The sequence below is a fragment of the Penaeus japonicus genome, unplaced genomic scaffold (assembly GCF_977035675.1).
Source record: "Penaeus japonicus unplaced genomic scaffold, GWHDUDI00000001_assembly GWHDUDI00000022, whole genome shotgun sequence".
Taxonomy (NCBI): Eukaryota; Metazoa; Arthropoda; class Malacostraca; order Decapoda; family Penaeidae; genus Penaeus; species Penaeus japonicus.
The window spans coordinates 16,376,053-16,383,552 of NW_028234424.1; the positions used below are offsets into that span (position 1 = coordinate 16,376,053).

General features: G+C 45.5%; 1 long non-coding RNA gene across 1 annotated transcript in view; it reads left to right on the forward strand.

Moving 5' to 3' along the window:
• Positions 1-4,932: 4,932 nt before the first annotated feature.
• The window catches only part of LOC147469328 (uncharacterized), a 54,670-nt gene continuing 52,102 nt past the window's right edge, over positions 4,933-7,500 (forward strand). Inside the window, exon 1 of the long non-coding RNA XR_015192077.1 lies at positions 4,933-6,417. This is a non-coding gene — a long non-coding RNA (uncharacterized LOC147469328). The remainder of the gene's footprint in view (positions 6,418-7,500) is intronic.

The window sequence follows — 7,500 nt, forward strand, 5'->3', positions numbered from 1 at the left end:
ATATATATATATATATATATATATTGTGTGTGTGTGTGTTATATATATAATATTATATATATATTTATATATATGATATATATATATATTAATTATATATAAATATATTATATATATATATATATACACACACACACTCACACCACACCACACACCACACCACACACATACGTATTGTATATTTATATATATATATATATATATATATATATATATATATATTATTATTTTATTTGTATATGTATATATATATATATACATATATATATGTATATGCATATATATGTGTGTGTGTGTGTGTGTTTGCTGATGATGATTGTAAGACAAATAACATGAGCAACAACAATAATAATGATGAAAAAGATGATGAAAATGATACTGACAACGCTACTACTAATAAGTGAAAGATGAATAAAAAAGAATGAGGAATGGATGTAACAAGAATTAACAAGAATTAAAACCAACAAACAGATGACTAATTTAACGAACAATATCGTAAAAAAAACAAAGCAAATATATCATCATGCAAAAACAACAGTAACGACAGCAGCTGAAATGAACGACAAAGCAAACATATAAACAAGCAAAAACAACAACAACAGCAAGGCCTCGACGTCGCCCCTCGAACCCAGCACATGGGGCGCCCGTGCGACCGGCGACGCCCGCCCGCCCGCCCGCCGCCTCGCACAGAAGTAGCCGCGGCGGATGTGCAGTCCTGAGCTCCTGCCGGGCTCCGTCGTCAAGCCTCTAGCCGTGGCGCCAGCATGTTCATCCCGAGTGTCATATTGCAGGCCCGGCGCCACAGTGCACCGCAATCTGCAGTGATTGCAAGGAGGTGCTGACGTAACAAGGATATCGGGGATGCACTGATGGCGTAGATTTAGTGATGTCAGAGCTGTGGTGATGTCAAGGTTGTAGTGATGACCGTTGACGCATTTCAGTCTCAGTGAGGTTCAAAGCTGTAGTGATGTCAAAGCGACGTGCTACCGACGGGGACATTTAAGTCGCAGTGAGTCATACTGACGTCTGTCCATCTCATCCACCAGTGGTACTTCCATTATCGCAGTTTACATTCATTGTCACATAATTCATCAACAGCTTGGAAACCTGGCACAGCACGAAGCTTCCGCTCACCCAAAGTCACTAACTGAGGAGACTACAGCTTCAGGGAACAGCACAATCACCACTGACTAAGCCTACGCATCTGACACGGCAGAATAGGCCTCATGCAGCATCTTAGAGCGTAAGGCGACTCAGCATCTATGTGACACCGCAGGGAAATGGCACAGCAGAAAGGTAACATGGATAGAAATTGATTATTTTGATACTTGTTTTCGCTGCAGTCAATGCACTTTTAAGACGTTGGTGGACTTCAAAATCACTGACTGCACTGCTTCTCGAAGTTAATAACACACACAGACGAGCAAACACAACAGCAATTACACTCGCATATATATATATAGTATATATAATATATATATATATATATATATATATAAATTATATTTATATATATATATATTCAAGCAAAGATATATATAAATATATTAATATATATTATATATATATAATATTATATTTTATAGATATATATATATATTTATATATATATAAATATATATATATATATATATATATCTGTGTGTGTGTGTGTGTGTGTGTGTGTGTGTGTAAAATGTCCAATCCAATATCTATTCATTCAACGAATTATTTCTGTAAAACATATTGAAAAATGAATGTCTTCTACATAAGGTGCATCTTATACAGAGATAATTCACCACATTACAGGTGTCAACAAAATTCATAACATACATACATTGACATGCGCAAACGTACGCACTCACGTGTTCAATCTATTTACTTTGATATGAATCATTAATATTATATTTACCCGATGGAACTCTGGTTTACGGACGATGTTTGCGGAATCAAAAGCCTTATCGGGATTTAGCGTGAATACAGGGGATTGAATATCATAAAAAGTGCCTTTATGTGGTTGTTTCTTGTGTTTTAGCTTCGGTAAAACGTGCATGTCGATTGCAAATATCATTGTACACATGGAGAGGGGCACACTAACGCACATACACAAAAAACACCCGGAAAAACAAGCACACACATTCACACAAAAAAAAATACACATATAGACAGGCATGCGCACATAATACAAACATGAACAACACACACACGCATATTAATGCATATAAACACCCCCGTATATTCCTGTGCATAAAAGTATGCCATAAACTACATGACACAAATCCGCTTATATCGGGATCTATTATTTTGAAGATCTGATAGAGTTTTAAAAACATATACTATCCATTTATAATGTTATTGGAATAATTTTCATTTCTGAATACACGTTTTAGCCATTTGTAAGCAAAATGAATATTTTTATTATTCATCATTCGTCGCTATAGTGTAAGTGCAGTATTTTCCTTGTTTTTTTCTATATTTTGGTGAATGAATTTTTCAAAACAAGAGAGAGGGTTATAGTTGGAGTGAGTTTTGTGTTGGAGGTGATTAGGGGCACCCAACAGTGTTGGTGAAGTGGAATAGGCACAACCGTGATTGTTTTATTTTATAAGCCAACAACTCTTCACATACTTAGTAAACATACACCCAATCAGACAAAATATAAGGGCACACCAACGCACATACGTACTTATACAAACACGGACTCTCTCTCTCTCACACACACACAGATACGCATACACTTACGTATTAAGGCATATACGTCCCGGAAACACACGCATGTACACAACAGTAAACACACATATGTGCAAGCATATACACACATGGCCTCTCTCTCTTTCTCTCAACTCTCACACTTGTTCTCTTTCTCTCCCTCACATACACACACATACTCTTTCTCTCTCTTTCTTACACATTTTCTCTTTCACTTTCTCTCTGTTCTCTCTCTCTCACACACACTCATTCTCTCTGCCCCCCTCATTCTCTCTCTCACTCACACCCACACGCTTTCTCTCTCTCTCTCTCAGGCGCAATAGCCATTCAATGAATAAGGAAATATCCCCAGCCAATAGCCGTTGTCCAGAACCCTTACTAGTCATTCACGAATAGTTTATTCCGCGCAGAGGGCTCAATAGCAGCAAGATACGGCTACAAACAACAGTGCTTGAACGCAGCAGGCATAGGGGGGAGGGGAGAGTGGGAGGGAGAGGGGAGTGGGAGGGAGAGAGGGGAGTGAGAGAGAGGGTAGGAGCGAGGAGGTGAGCAAGCATTAGGTGGGGGGGGGGAAAAGAAAGAGGAGGATAGGAGGGGGGGTTAAGGGGGGTGGTAGGGGGGTGGGTTGGAAGTAGAGTGAGGGAGGGTACGGTATTAAGAGGGTGTGTGTGTTGAGGTGGGGGGATGGGGGTGAGGAAGGAGGGGGAGGGGGGAGGGGGGAGGAGCAAGGGGCTGGGGGGGATTATGTGAATGAATGTTGTTTGGGTACAATCACAGGTAGGTTATTTATGTTATTATTATTTTCTTGAAGGGCACAGCAGAGGAGAGGGGAGGGAGGGGGAGGGGAAGGGGAGGTTTGGCTATGTGGGGTTTGGGGAAGGGGGAGGGGGGTTTTAAGTTTTTGGAGGGGGGAGGAGGTTTAATAGGCTGATGTCAAGGTGATGTCTGTATATTAGATTTGCCATCCCACACACACGCACACATGCATGCACACACAGGAGAGAGAGAGAGAGAGAGAAAGAGTGAGAGATAGAAATTTAGAAATATATATGTATATATATATATATATATATATATATATATATATATATATATAGAGAGAGAGAGAGAGAGAGAGAGAGGATACACATATATTCAAAGATAGATAAATATATAGAGAAAGAAAGAGAGAGAGACAAGTAGAAGAGACGTCAAGAATAACCTTATTCTTTCCACACTCCCCCCCCCCCCCCCCCGCCTCCACCTTACGCACTGTACTGAAATAGGCTTCCGTTTGCAGCGATGGTCGTGGTACCCCCCCCCCCCCCAAGAGACTATAGAACTGAAGTGATTAATATTATGGTTTTACTACGTTGCCCCCTCCCCCCTCCCCCTGATAAACAACCTACATTTTTGGTTGCGACAGGTCTGGGGGGAGGGGGTGGGGGCCGTGCACGGAGATGGTAGGGGGGGTGAAGGGGGAGAATGAAGTCCGCGCGCGTTTATATGAATGTGTCTGGCTATGTGTGTACGCGCGTGTACGTATGCGCGCGTGTGCTTGTGTGTCGGTCTTCGCGGCTCCACCTTCGCATGTGCGTGAATGGCTTGTGCGTGCTTGCTTGTGCGTGTGTGATGAGGTGATGCTCTTGTTGCTGTGATGATCTCGCTTTCCATGTAGCGGCAGGGGGCGGGGAGGGGGAGGGGGCGCTTGCAGTGACGCCGAGGCACAGCGGCGTGGCACAGGTCGGGGGCGCGGAGGCACTGCCGTCTCGCGGTTGAGAGCGCTTCTTGCCGGCTGTATCGACCCCGCGCCGCTCGCCGCCCCGCGCACGCGCCCGCGGTCTGCGTGCGAGACGGCCCAATTTGCATTATTCTCGTTGATAACTTGCGACGAAAGTGTGACAGAGAGAGAGAGAGAGGGAGAGGGAAAGAGAGAGGGAGAGAAAGAGAAAAATTGGTATGTGTGGCTGTGGTATGTTGTCCTATTCGTGTGGCGAGAGGCGATCGCGGGGCGAGATTCGCGGCCGACGCGGGAGGGACTCGTGCAAGGGCGTGCATTCATGCGTGCCTTGTCCGTGCATGTCGCCGGAAAAAGCAGGAGGTCGGCGCTCCTTTGACGAGAAGTTTGTGTTTATCCTTGGGTCAGCGATGGCTGAGGGTGTTTGTAAGTGTAGGGGGGGGCGGGGGAGGGACCGCGGGGGCCGGGGAGGGGGGAGGGGGGCAGTGCGCGGGGGCCGGGAACTGGCGTGCGTGGAGTAGGGTCGGGGGTGCCGGAGGCAGGCCGGCCGCAGTGCGTGCGTGAGTGAGTGGCCGGAGCCCGCGTGAGGGGTCCGCTCACGCCCCTGAGAACACTGACACTCTCCCTTCCTGACGCTGTGCCCAGCGGAGTGTGCGAGTGTGTGCCGCCGCCGGACTTGGCTCTCCCGCCCTTCCGCGACCCTGCCTGCCTCGAGCGCTGTGACGGTGGCGCGGCGCCCCCCACAAGCCGCCCCGAGCGGAGCGTCCACACGACTTCAGCGGCGCCCACCGCAAGAACATAGCGATATACCCCGAGGTGGCGAGGGCGGTTGTGGCAGCGACATGATGGCGTGACAGCGTGACACTAACGAGATCGATCCACCCCCGCACACACACGCACACCACCGCTGTACACACGCGTGTGTACACTTCCAGCAGCAGCAGTTGTAGTAGGTGTGTGTGAGGAAGCGGCGCGCGTGGTGGCCGTGTACTCGCGCGTGGTGGCGCTGCTTCAGCACCTGTGCGGCCGAGCACCATGCCGCCCCTCGAGCCCCTGCGACGACGGCGCTGCAGACGAGGACGCCCTGGACCTGCGACGACGCGTGATACGAGGGAAACGACGAAGACGACGATGAGAATGATTGCTGCTGAAGCCTCCCGCGAGTGTCGTGCTAACCGCTGCCAGCTGCTCGCGTCCCAACCTGAGCCAGCTGCACGAGGGAGCGCGTAAAGGGAACGTGTTGTGTGTACTATAAGTGTGAGGTGACTGCTGACTCGCTGTCTCCGAGTTATGTGCCTGCGACAACTGCTGCTTCGTTTGTGCGACAGCTGGCTTATTACTTGATAGTAGAAAGAGATAAGCAAATTATCCAATACCAAGAGAGAAAAAGAGAAGCGAGAGAGAGAAATTTAAAATAGAAGATAACTCGAGAGAGAGAGAGAGAAAGAGAGAAAAAGAAAATATCAAATCAAAAAAAAGGAAAAGCAAGCATCCGAAAATAAATTCCAAAAATACCCTTCTACCTCATCCCAATTCTCTGATCAGTCATTCACCACCAGCTTGTGTTCAGTTTTAGGCTTTCCTTGCGAGAGAAATCATTGTGAAACACCTTTTCCAGCGCGTGTGAATAAGACAGTGTGAGTGTCGGTGCCGCCCCCTCCCCCCCTCCTGAATTTTCTTGTGCCAGAGAAAAGAAAGTGTAAACTCGAAGGAAGGAAGAATAAGAAATAGATAAAGGAAAGATAGAGAGAAAGCGAGAGAGAGAGAAAAAAAAAAGCTTAGCATAAAAAAGGCCTTTTATTACCGATATCTGAGTGTTCTGGTGAAGTACCCGAGTTGTAAGAGCCAGTCCTGTAGTGTGGGTGTGGGCCTCCCCCCCACTACATAGCTTCCCCCACCCCGCCCCTTCTCCGGGATGGTCGGAGACGCCCACGCCTCTGTCACTGCTGCCGCCCACTACGCCATCCTGCCTCTACCCCGACTTCCGGGAGGCCATTTATGATTTGTGTGAGGTAAGTTGCACGCAACGGCACGCCAGGATCGGCTCTCGGACGCAAACCTGAGCTAACCTACGCCTGAATTTTCTACCCATAGAGACATGTCGATAACCGTCCTATTGTCCCTCGTAGCAGCTTTATCATATATATATGTATACTGTATATATATATATATATATATATATATATATATATATATATATATATATATATATATATATATATAGACATTTTGTTGTGTGTGTGTGTGTGTGTGTGTGTGTGTGTGTGTGTGTGTGTGTGTGTGTGTGTGTGTGTGTGTGTTTGTGTATGTATATATATATATATATATATATATATATATATATATATATATATATATATATATGTAAAACATTATATAACACCTGTCACCCACCCCGTACGACCCCGCCTCCGAATCCGCTGTCAGTGACCTCGGTTTTCTTTCATCTCACCTCATCCGAACGCGCATCACGTGACCCACACATTTAAGTCATTTTGCAATGGCTTTTGGTAATACAATCAATGGACTTATTGCAATCGGAATTAACAAGAAAAAGAAAGACAAGTTGATTTGAGATGTGCACGAACCTGTTGCATTAGAAGTACAAAGCCTGGTGCATTGCAGATATAGGGTACGTTGCATTTTAAGTGAATCTCAACTGTAAGTATTGTAATATAATGAGCAGAGGATAATTGCACTCATTACAGATGCATTATCACAATTACAAATGCAATTGTTACAAGTCCGTAATACGCAAATGCATGTAACTTTTCTCTTTATAAATACAAAACGCATCTATTATTCTCATGTGCAAGACCTGTTACATGATGTATATAAGCTGTTGCTATGCCGCTAATAAAACGGCATGTAACGGAAAGTCATATCAAAGTTACATTATTAGTCACACAAAGAAAGAGAGAGAGAGAGAGAGCGAGAGAGAGAGAGAGAGAGAGAGAGAGAGAGAGAGAGAGAGAGAGAGAGAGAGAGAGAGAGAGAGAGAGAGAGAGAGAGAGAGAGAGAGAGAGAGAGAGAGAAGAGAGAGAGAGAGAGAGAGGGGAGAGAGAGAGAGAGAAAGGGGAGGAGGAGAGAGAGAG